Genomic DNA, 13,157 nt, shown 5'->3' on the forward strand with positions numbered 1-13,157 from the left:
TCAAACTGGCTCATTTATCATATTTATAAGATCAAAGTCCAAAATCAGTTCAATTAAGTCCCACAGTCAAACGTTTCACTGATAAGAGCGATGCAACCTAGTAATATCCGAATACTATCCCTAAATACATGTTGGTACGAATATGTGACGCAACCGTTGTAACTCAAAAGGATTTATACCGCTAGAAAGTCAATGAAATGTAGTCTTTGAAACTGTTCCTATTTATTCAGGGCATGCTAACGGCCAGGATTGATCTAACAGTAAGAAAAGACTTATTTATCTAAATTTTTAAATAAAGCGCTACCACAGATCCTAATGTAATCGCTGAATTCCAGCCATCACGTCAAATTAAGAAGAAAGTTATTGCTTGGAGACCAATTCGATCATCTATCAAATTTATAAGGACATAGTACAGAGTCAGTTCAATTAATTTCCACAGTCAATCGTTTTACTGTTAAAAGCAATACAACTTAGAAATATCGGAAGAAAATGACTTAATACATGTTGGTACGAATATGTGACGCAATCGTTCTAACTCAAACGAATTGACACCGGTAGAAAGTCAATGAAATGTACTTTTTGAAACTGTCTCTATTTCTTCAGCGCGAACTAACGGCTGGGATTGGTCCCACAGTAAAAAATGACTTATTTATCTAAATTTTTAAATAAAGCACTACCACAGAGCCTAGTGTACTCGCTGAATTCAAGCAATCATGTCGAATTAAGAAGAATGTTTTTTCTTGGAGCCCAATTGGCTCATTTATAGCATTTACAAGGTCACAGTCCAGAATCAGTTCAATTAATTCCCAGAGTCAATCGTTTCACTGTTAAAAGCGATACAACTTAGTAATATCGGAAAAAAATCACTTAATACATGTTGGTACGAATATGTGACGCAACCGTTGTAACTCAAACGGATTGACACCGTTAGTAAGTCAATGAAATGTAGTTCTTGAAACTTTCGCTATTTCGTCAGCGCGAACTAACGGCTACGATTGGTCCCACAGTCGAAAATGACTTATTTATCCTAATTTTTTAATAAAGTTCTACCACAGCGCCCAGTGTAATCGCTGAGTTCTAACAATCTTGTCAAATTAGGAAGAATGTTATTTCTTGTAGTCAAACTGGCTCATTTATCACATTTATAAGATCAAAGTCCAAAATCAGTTCAATTAAGTCCCACAGTCAACCGTTTTACTTTTAAAAGCAATGCAACCTAGTATTATCCGAATACTATCGCTAAATACATGTTGGTACGAATATGTGACGCAACCGTTGTAACTCAAACGGATTTATACCGCTAGAAAGTCAATGAAATGTAGTCTTTGAAACTGTTCCTATTGATTCAGGGCATGCTAACGGCCAGGATTGGTCTAACAGTAAGAAAAGACTTATTTATCTAAATTTTTAAATAAAGCGCTACCACAGATCCTAATGTAATCGATGAATTCCAGCCATCACGTCAAATTAAGAAGAAAGTTATTCCTTGGAGACCAATTGCCTCATCTATCACATTTATAAGGACATAGTACAGAGTCAGTTCAATTGAGTCCCTTAGTCAAGCGTTTCACTTTTAAAAGCGATGCAACCTAGTAATATCCGAATACTATCGCTAAATACATGTGGGGACGAATATGTGACGCAACAGTTGTAACTCAAGCGGATTGATACCGTTAGAAAGTCAATGAAATGTAGTTTTTGAAACTGTCGCTATTTCTTCAGCGCGCGATATCGGCTAGGATTGGTCGCACAGTAAAAAATGACTTTTTTATTGAAATTTTTAAATGAAGTGCTACCACAGTGCCCAGTGTAATCGCTGAGTTCCAGCAATCATGTCAAATTAGGAAGAATGTTATTTCTTGTAGTCAAACTGGCTTATTTATAACATTTATCAGGTCACAGTACAAAGTTAGTTCAATTAAGTCCCACAGTCAATCGTTTCATTGTTTAAGGCGATGCAACCTAGTAATATCAGAAAAATATCGCTAAATACATGTTGGTACGAATATGTGACGCAACCGTTTAAACTCAAACGGATTGATACGGCCAAGAAGTTGATGAAATGTAGTTTTTGAGAATGTCTCTATTTCTTCAGCGCGAACTAACGCTTGGATTGGTCCCACAGTAAAAAATGACTTATTTCTCTTAATTTTTTAATAAAGCGCTACCACAGATCCTAATGTAATCGATGATTTCCAGCCATCACGTCAAATTAAGAAGAAAGTTATTCCTTGGAGACCAATTGGCTCATCTATCACATTTATAAGGACATAGTCCAGAGTCAGTTCAATTAATTCTAACAGTCGCTCGTTTCACTGTTAAAAGCAATACAACTTAGTAAGACTGGAAGAAAATCACTAAATACATGTTGGTACGAATACGTGACGCAACCGTTGTAACTCAAACCGATTGACACCGTTAGAAAGTCAATGAAATGTAGTTTTTGAAACTGTCGCTATTTCTTCAGCGCGCGATAACGGCTAGGATTGGTCGCACAGTAAAAAATGACTTTTTTATCTAAATTTTTAAATAAAGTGCTACCACAGTGCCCAGTGTAATCGCTGAGTTCCAGCAATCATGTCAAATTAGGAAGAAAGTTATTTCTTGTAGTCAAGCTGGCTTATTTATAACATTTATCAGGTCACAGTACAAAGTTAGTTCAATTAAGTCCCACAGTCAATTGTTTCATTGTTTAAGGCGATGCAACCTAGTAATATCAGAAAAATATCGCTAAATACATGTTGGTACGAATATGTGACGCAACCGTTTAAACTCAAACGGATTGATACGGCCAAGAAGTTGATGAAATGTAGTTTTTGAGAATGTCTCTATGTCTTCAGCGCGAACTAAAGCTTGGATTGGTCCCACAGTAAAAAATGACTTATTTCTCTTAATTTTTTAATAAAGCGCTACCACAGATCCTAATGTAATCGATGAATTCCAGCCATCACGTCAAATTAAGAAGAAAGTTATTCCTTGGAGACCAATTGGCTCATCTATCACATTTATAAGGACATAGTCCAGAGTCAGTTCAATTAATTCTCACAGTCGCTCGTTTCACTGTTAAAAGCAATACAACTTAGTAAGATTGGAAGAAAATCACTAAATACATGTTGGTACGAATACGTGACGCAACCGTTGTAACTCAAACCGATTGACACCGTTAGTAAGTCAATGAAATGTAGTTCTTGAAACTTTCTCTATTTCTTCAGCGCGAACTAACGGCTAGGATTGGTCCCACAGTAAAAAATGACTTATTTATCCTAATTTTTTAATAAATTGCTACCACAGCGCCCAGTGCAATCGCTAAGTTCCAGCAATCAAGTCAAATTAAGAAGAATGTTATTTTTTGTAGTCAAACTGGCTCATTTATCACATTTATGAGGTCAAAGTCCAAAATCAGTTCTATTAAGTCCCACAGTCAACCGTTTCACTGTTAAAAGCGATGCAACCTAGTATTATCCGAATACTATCGTTAAGTACATGTGGGGACGAATATGTGACGCAACAGTTGTAACTCAAACGGATTGATACCGTTAGAAAGTCAATGAAATGTAGTCTTTGAAACTGTTGCTATTTCTTCAGCGCGCGATAACGGCTAGGATTGGTCCCACAGTAAGAAAAGACTTATTTATCTAAATTTTTAAATAAAGCGCTACCACAGATCCTAATGTAATCGATGAATTCCAGCCATCACGTCAAATTAAGAAGAAAGTTATTCCTTGGAGACCAATTGGCTCATCTATCACATTTATAAGGACATAGTACAGAGTGAGTTCAATTAAGTCCCACAGTCAAGCGTTTCACTGTTAAAAGCGATGCAACCTAGTAATATCCGAATACTATCGCTAAATACATGTGGGGACGAATATGTGACGCAACAGTTGTAACTCAAGCGGATTGATACCGTTAGAAAGTCAATGAAATGTAGTTTTTGAAACTGTCGCTTTTTCTTCAGCGCGCGATAACGGGTAGGATTGGTCCCCCAGTAAAAAATGACTTTTTTATTTAAATTTTTTAATAACGTGCTACCACAGCGCCCAGTGTAATCGCTGAGTTCCAGCAATCATGTCAAATTAAGAAGAATGATATTTCTTGTAATCAAACTGGCTTATTTATAAGATTTATCAGGTCACAGTCCAAAGTTTTTTCATTTAAGTCCCAGAGTCAATCGTTTCACTGTTAAAAGCGATACAACTTAGTAATATCGGAAAAAAATCACTAAGTACATGTTGGTACGAATATGTGACGCAATCGTTCTAACTCAAACGGATTGACACCGGTAGAAAGTCAATGAAATGTAGTTTTTGAATCTGTCTCTATTTCTTCAGCGCGAACTAAGGGATGGGATTGGTCCCACAGTAAAAAATGACTTATTTATCTAAATTTTTAAATAAAGCACTACCACAAAGCCTAGTGTTCTCGCTGAATTCCAGCAATCATGTCAAATTAAGAAGAATGTTATTTCTTGGGTCCAGTTGGCTCACTTATCACATTTATAACGTCACACTCCCAAGTTAGTTCAATTAAGTTCCACAGTCAATCGTTTCACTGCTAAAAGCAATACAACTTAGAAATATCGGAAGAAAATCACTTAATACATGTTGGTACGAATATGTGACGCAACCGTTGTAACTCAAACGGATTGACACCGTTAGTAAGTCAATGAAATGTAGTTCTTGAAACTTTCGCTATTTCGTCAGCGCGAACTAACGGCTACGATTGGTCCCACAGTAGAAAATTACTTATTTATCCTAATTTTTTAATAAAGTTCTACCACAGCGCCCAGTGTAATCGCTGAGTTCTAGCAATCTTGTCAAATTAAGAAGAATGTTATTTCTTGTAGTCAAACTGGCTCATTTATCACATTTATAAGATCAAAGTCCTAGAACTTAATTCAGTTCAATTAAGTTCCACAGTCAACCGTTTCACTTTTAAAAGCGATGCAACCTAGTATCATCCGAATACTATCGCTAAATACATGTTGGTACGAATATGTGACGCAACCGTTGTAACTCAAACGGATTGATGCGGCCAAGAAGTCGATCAATTGTAGTTTTTGAAACTGTTCCTATTTATTCAGGGCATGCTAACGGCCAGGATTGCTCTAACAGTAAGAAAAGACTTTTTTATCTAAATTTTTAAATAAAGCGCTACCACAGATCCTAATGTAATCGCTGAATTCCAGCCATCACGTCAAATTAAGAAGAAAGTTATTCCTTGGAGACCAATTAGATCATCTATCACATTTATAAGGACATAGTACAGAGTCAGTTCAATTAAGTCCCACAGTCAATCGTTTCATTGTTAAAGGCGAAGCAACCTAGTAATATCAGAAAAATATCGCTAAATTCATGTTGATACGAATATGTGACGCAACCGTTATAACTCAAACGGATTGATACGGCCAAGAAGTCGATAAAATGTAGTTATTGAGAATGTCTCTTTTTCTTCAGCGCGAACTAACAGCTTTGATTGGTCCCACAGTAAAAAATGACTTATTTCTCTTAATTTTTTAATAAAGTTCTACCACAGCGCCCAGTGTAATCGCTGAGTTGCAGCAATCATGTCAAATTAGGAAGAATGTTATTTCTTGTAGTCAAACTGGCTTATTTATAACATTTATCAGGTCACAGTAAAAAGTTAGTTCAATTAAGTCCCACAGTCAATCGTTTCATTGTTTAAGGCGATGCAACCTAGTAATATCAGAAAAATATCGCTAAATACATGTTGGTACGAATATGTGACGCAACCGTTGTAACTCAAACGGATTGATACGGCCAAAAAGTTGATGAAATGTAGTTTTTGAGAATGTCTCTATTTCTTCAGCGCGAACTAACGCTTGGATTGGTCCCACAGTAAAAAATGACTTATTTCTCTTAATTTTTTAATAAAGCGCTACCACAGCGCCCAGTGTAATCGCTGAGTTCTAGCAATCTTGTCAAATTAAGAAGAATGTTATTTCTTGGGTCCAGTTGGCTCACTTATCACATTTATAACGTCACACTTCCAAGTTAGTTCAATTAAGTTCCACAGTCAATCGTTTCACTGTTAAAAGCAATACAACTTAGAAATATCGGAAAAATATCGCTAAATACATGTTGGTACGAATATGTGACGCAACCGTTGTAACTCAAACGGATTGACACCGTTAGTAAGTCAATGAAATGTAGTTCTTGAAACTTTCGCTATTTCGTCAGCGCGCGATAACGGCTAGGATTGGTCCCACAGTAAAAAATGACTTATTTATCCTAATTTTTTAATAAAGTTCTACCACAGCGCCCAGTGTAATCGCTGAGTTCCAGCAATCATGTCAAATTAGGAAGAATGTTATTTCTTGTAGTCAAACTGGCTTATTTATAACATTTATCAGGTCACAGTACAAAGTTAGTTCAATTAAGTCCCACAGTCAATCGTTTCATTGTTTAAGGCGATGCAACCTAGTAATATCAGAAAAATATCGCTAAATACATGTTGGTACGAATATGTGACGCAACCGTTGTAACTCAAACGGATTGATACGGCCAAGAAGTTGATGAAATGTAGTTTTTGAGAATGTCTCTATTTCTTCAGCGCGAACTAACGCTTGGATTGTTCCCACAGTAAAAAATGACTTATTTCTCTTAATTTTTTAATAAAACGCTACCACAGATCCTAATGTAATCGATGAATTCCAGCCATCACGTCAAATTAAGAAAAAAGTTATTCCTTGGAGACCAATTGGCTCATCTATCACATTTATAAGGACATAGTCCAGAGTCAGTTCAATTAATTCTCACAGTCGCTCGTTTCACTGTTAAAAGCGATGCAACCTAGTAATATCCGAATACTATCGCTAAATACATGTGGGGACGAATATGTGACGCAACCGTTGTAACTCAAGCGGATTGATACCGTTAGAAAGTCAATGAAATGTAGTTATTGAGAATGTCTCTATTTCTTCAGCGCGAACTAACAGCTTTGATTGGTCCCACAGTAAAAAATGACTTATTTCTCTTAATTTTTTAATAAAGTTCTACCACAGCGCCCAGTGTAATCGCTGAGTTCCAGCAATCATGTCAAATTAGGAAGAATGTTATTTCTTGTAGTCAAACTGGCTTATTTATAACATTTATCAGGTCACAGTAAAAAGTTAGTTCAATTAAGTCCCACAGTCAATCGTTTCATTGTTTAAGGCGATGCAACCTAGTAATATCAGAAAAATATCGCTAAATACATGTTGGTACGAATATGTGACGCAACCGTTGTAACTCAAACGGATTGATACGGCCAAAAAGTTGATGAAATGTAGTTTTTGAGAATGTCTCTATTTCTTCAGCGCGAACTAACGCTTGGATTGGTCCCACAGTAAAAAATGACTTATTTCTCTTAATTTTTTAATAAAGCGCTACCACAGATCCTAATGTAATCGATGAATTCCAGCCATCACGTCAAATTAAGAAGAAAGTTATTCGTTGGAGACCAATTGGCTCATCTATCACATTTATAAGGACATAGTCCAGAGTCAGTTCAATTAATTCTCACAGTCATTCGTTTCGCTGTTAAAAGCAATACAACTTAGTAAGATTGGAAGAAAATCACTAAATACATGTTAGTACGAATACGTGACGCAACCGTTGTAACTCAAACCGATTGACACCGTTAGTAAGTCAATGAAATGTAGTTCTTGAAACTTTCTCTATTTCTTCAGCCCGAACTAACGGCTACGATTGGTCCCACAGTAAAAAATGACTTATTTATCCTAATTTTTTCATAAAGTGCTACCACAGCGCCCAGTGCAATCGCTAAGTTCCAGCAATCAAGTCAAATTAAGAAGAATGTTACTTCTTGTAATCAAACTGGCTCATTTATCACATTTAGAAGGTCAAAGTGCAAAATCAGTTCAATTAAGTCCCACAGTCAAATGTTTCACTGTTAAAAGCGATGCAACCTTGTAATATCTGAATACTATCGCTAAATACATGTGGGGACGAATATGTGACACAACAGTTGTAACTCAAACGGATTGATACCGTTAGAAAGTCAATGAAATGAAGTTTTTGAAACTGTCGCTATTTCTTCAGCGCGCGATAACGGCTAGGATTGGTCCCACAGTAAAAAATAACTTTTTTATTTAAATTTTTAAATGAAATGCTACCACAGCGCCCAGTGTAATCGCTGAGTTCCGGCAATCATGCCAAATTAAGAAGAATGTTATTTCTTGGGTCCAGTTGGCTCACTTATCACATTTATAACGTCACACTCCCAAGTTAGTTCAATTAAGTTCCACAGTCAATCGTTTCACTGTTAAAAGCAATACAACTTAGAAATATCGGAAAAAAATCACTTAATACATGTTGGTACGAATATGTGACGCAACCGTTGTAACTCAAACGGATTGACACCGTTAGTAAGTCAATGAAATGTAGTTCTTCAAACTTTCGCCATTTCGTCAGCGCGAACTAACGGCTAGGATTGGTCCCACAGTAAAAAATGACTTATTTATCCTAATTTTTTAATAAAGTTCTACCACAGCGCCCAGTGTAATCGCTGAGTTCTAGCAATCTTGTCAAATTAAGAAGAATGTTATTTCTTGTAGTCAAACTGGCTCATTTATCACATTTATAAGATCAAAGTCCAAAATCAGTTTAATTAAGTCCCACAGTCAACCGTTTCAATTTTAAAAGCGATGCAACCTAGTATTATCCGAATACTATTGCTAAATACATGTTGGTACGAATATGTGACGCAACCGTTGTAACTCAAACGGATTTATACCGCTAGAAAGTCAATAAAATGTAGTCTTTGAAACTGTTCCTATTTATTCAGGGCATGCTAACGGCCAGGATTGGTCTAACAGTAAGAAAAGACTTATTTATCTAAATTTTTAAATAAAGCGCTACCACAGATCCTAATGTAATCGATGAATTCCAGCCATCACGTCAAATTAAGAAGAAAGTTATTTCTTGGAGACCAATTGGCTCATCTATCACATTTATAAGGACATAGTACAGAGTCAGTTCAATTAAGTCCCACAGTCAATCATTTCATTGTTAAAGGCGAAGCAACATAGTAATATCAGAAAAATATCGCTAAATACATGTTGATACGAATATGTGACGCAACCGTTGTAACTCAAACTGATTGATACGGCCAAGAAGTCGATGAAATGTAGTTTTTGAGAATGTCTCTATTTCTTCAGCGCGAACTAACAGCTTTGATTGGTCCCACAGTAAAAAATGACTTATTTCTCCTAATTTTTTAATAAAGCGCTACCGCAGCGCCCAGGGTAATCGCTGAGTTCCAGCAATCATGTCAAATTAAGAAGAATGTTATTTCTTGTAGCCAAACTGGCTCATTTATCGCATTTATAAGGTCAAAGTCCAAAATCAGTTCTATTAAGTCCCACAGTCAACCGTTTCACTGTTAAAAGCGATGCAACCTAGTATTATCCGAATATTATCGCCAAATACATGTGGGGACGAATATGTGACGCAACAGTTGTAACTCAAACGGATTGTTACCGTTAGAAAGTCAATGAAATGTAGTTTTTGAAACTGTCGCTATTTCTTCAGCGCACGATAACGGCTAGGATTGGTCCCACAGTAAAAAATGACTTTTTTTATTTAAATTTTTAAATGAAGTGCTACCACAGCGCCCAGTGTAGTCGCTGAGTTCCGGCAATCATGTCAAAGTAAGAAGAATGTTATCTCTTGGGTCCAGTTGGCTCACTCATCGCATTTATAACGTCACACTTTCAAGTCAGTTCAATTAAGTTCCACAGCCAATCGTTTCACTGTTAAAAGCAATACAACTTAGAAATATCGGAAGAAAATCACTTAATACATGTGGGGACGAATATGTGACGCAACAGTTGTAACTCAAACGGATGGATACCGATAGAAAGTCAATGAAATGTAGTTTTTGAAACTGTCGCTATTTCTTCAGCGCGCGATAACGGCTAGAATTGGTCCCACAGTAAAAAATGACTTTTTTATTTAAATTTTTAAATGAAGTGCTACCACAGCGCCCAGTGTAGTCGCTGAGTTCCGGCAATCATGTCAAATTAAGAAGAATGTTATTTCTTGGGTCCAGTTGGCTCACTCATCGCATTTATAACGTCACACTTCCAAGTTAGTTCAATTAAGTTCCACAGTCAATCGTTTCACTGTTAAAAGCAATACAACTTAGAAATATCGGAAGAAAATCACTTAATACATGTGGGGACGAATATGTGACGCAACAGTTGTAACTCAAACGGATTGATACCGTTAGAAAGTCAATGAAATGTAGTCTTTGAAACTGTCGCTATTTCTTCAGCGCGCGATAACGGCTAGGATTGGTCCCACAGTAAAAAATGACTTTTTTATTTAAATTTTTTAATAAAGTTCTACCACAGCGCCTAGTGTAATCGCTGAGTCCTAGCAATCTTGTCAAATTAAGGAGAATGTTATTTCTTGTAGTCAAACTGGCTCATTTATCACATTTATAAGATCAAAGTCCAAAATCAGTTCAATTAAGTCCCACAGTCAACCGTTTCACTTTTAAAAGCGATGCAACCTAGTATTATCCGAATACTATCGCTAAATACATGTTGGTACGAATATGTGACGCAACCGTTGTAACTCAAACGGATTTATACCGCTAGACAGTCAATGAAATGTAGTCATTGAAACTGTTCCTATATATTCAGGGCATGCTAACGGTCAGGATTGGTCTAACAGTAAGAAAAGACTTATTTATCTAAATTTTTAAATAAAGCGCTACCACAGATCCTAATGTAATCGATGAATTCCAGCCATCACGTCAAATTAAGAAGAAAGTTATTCCTTGGAGACGAATTGGCTCATCTATCACATTTAAAAGGACATAGTACAGAGTCAGTTCAAATAAGTCCCACAGTCAACCGTTTCACTGTTAAAAGCGATGCAACCTAGTAATATCCGAATACTATCGCTAAATACATGTGGGGACGAATATGTGACGCAACAGTTGTAACTCAAGCGGATTGATACCGTTAGAAAGTCAATGAAATGTAGTTTTTGAAACTGTCGCTATTTCTTTAGCGCGCGATAACGGCTAGGATTGGTCCCACAGTAAAAAATGACTTTTTTATTTAAATTTTTAAATGAAGTGCTACCACAGCGCCCAGTGTAATCGCTGAGTTCCAGCAATCATGTCAAATTAAGAAGAATGTTTTTTCTTGTAGTCAAACTGGCTTATTTATAACATTTATCAGGTCACAGTCCAAAGTTAGTTCAATTAAGTCCCACAGTCAATCGTTTCATTGTTTAAGGCGATGCAACCTAGTAATATCAGAAAAATATCGCTAAATACATGTTGGTACGAATATGTGACGCAACCGTTGTAACTCAAACGGATTGATACGGCCAAGAAGTTGATGAAATGTAGTTTTTGAGAATGTCTCTATTTCTTCAGCGCGAACTAACGCTTGGATTGGTCCCACAGTAAAAAATGACTTATTTATCTTAATTTTTAATAAAGCGCTACCATAGCGCCCAGTGTAATCGCTGAGTTCCAGCAATCAAGTCAAATTAAGAAGAATGTTACTTCTTGTAGTCAAACTGGCTCATTTATCACATTTATAAGGTCAAAGTCCAAAATCAGTTCAATTAAGTCCCACAGTCAAATTTTTCACTGTTAAAAGCGATGCAACCTAGTAATATCTGAATACTATCGCTAAATACATGTGGGGACGAATATGTGACGTAACAGTTGTAACTCAAACGGACTGATACCGTTAGAAAGTCAATGAAATGTAGTTTTTTAAACTGTCGCTATTTCTTCAGCGCGCGATAACGGCTAGGATTGGTCCCACAGTAAAAAATGACTTTTTTTATTTAATTTTTTAAATGAAGTGCTACCACGGCGCCCAGTGTAATCGCAGAGTTCCAGCAATCATGTCAAATTAAGAAAAATGTTATTTCTTGTAGTCAAACTGGCTTACTTATTACAATTATCAGGTCACAGTCCAAAGTTAGTTCAATTAAATCCCACAGTCAATCATTTCATTGTTAAAGGCGATGCAACCTAGTAATATCAGAAAAATATCGCTAAATACATGTTGGTACGAATATGTGACGCAACCGTTGTAACTCAAACGGATTGATACGGCCAAGAAGTTAATGAAATTTAGTTTTTGAGAATGTCTCTATTTTTTCAGCGCTAACTAACGGATTGCATTGGTCCCACAGTAAAAAATGACTTATTTCTCCTAATTTTTTAATAAAGCGCTACCACAGCGCCCAGTGCAATCGCTGAGTTCCAGCAATCAAGTCAAATTAAGAAGAATGTTACTTCTTGTAGTCAAACTTCCTCATTTATCCCATTTATAAGGTCAAAGTCCAAAATCAGTTCAATTAAGTCCCACAGTCAAATGTTTCACTGTTAAAAGCGATGCAACCTACTAATATCTGAATACTATCGCTAAATAGATGTGGGGACGAATATGTGACGCAACAGTTGTAACTCAAACGGATTGATACCGTTAGAACGTCATTGAAATGTAGTTTTTGAAACTGTCGCTATTTCTGCAGCACGCGATAACGGCTAGGATTGGTCCCACAGTAAAAAATGACTTTTCTATTTAAATTTTTAAATGAAGTGCTACCACAGCGCCCAGTGAAATCGCTGAGTTCCGGCAAGCATGTCAAATTAAGAAGAATGTTATTTCTTGGGTCCAGTTGGCTTACTTATCACATTTATAAGGTCACACTCCCAAGTTAGTTCAATTAAGTTCCACAGTCAATCGTTTCACTGTTAAAAGCGATATAATATAGAAATATCTGAAGAAAATCACTAAATACATGTTGGTACGAATATGTGACGCAACCGTTGTAACTCAAACGGATTGACACCGTTAGTAAGTCAATGAAATGTAGTTCTTGAAACTTTCTCTATTTCTTCAGCGCGATCTAACCGATAGAATTGGTCCCACAGTAAAAAATGACTTATTTATCCTAATTTTTTTAAAAAAGTGCTACCACAGCGCCCAGTGCAATCGCTGAGTTACAGCAATCAAGTCAAATTAAGAAGAATGTTACTTCCAATAGTCAAACTAACTCATTTATCACATTTATCAGGTCAAAGTCCAAAATCAGTTCAATTAAGTCCCACAGTCAAATGTTTCACTGTTAAAAGCGATGCAACCTAGTAAT

The sequence above is a fragment of the Hydractinia symbiolongicarpus genome, chromosome 7 (genome assembly GCF_029227915.1).
Source record: "Hydractinia symbiolongicarpus strain clone_291-10 chromosome 7, HSymV2.1, whole genome shotgun sequence".
Taxonomy (NCBI): Eukaryota; Metazoa; Cnidaria; class Hydrozoa; order Anthoathecata; family Hydractiniidae; genus Hydractinia; species Hydractinia symbiolongicarpus.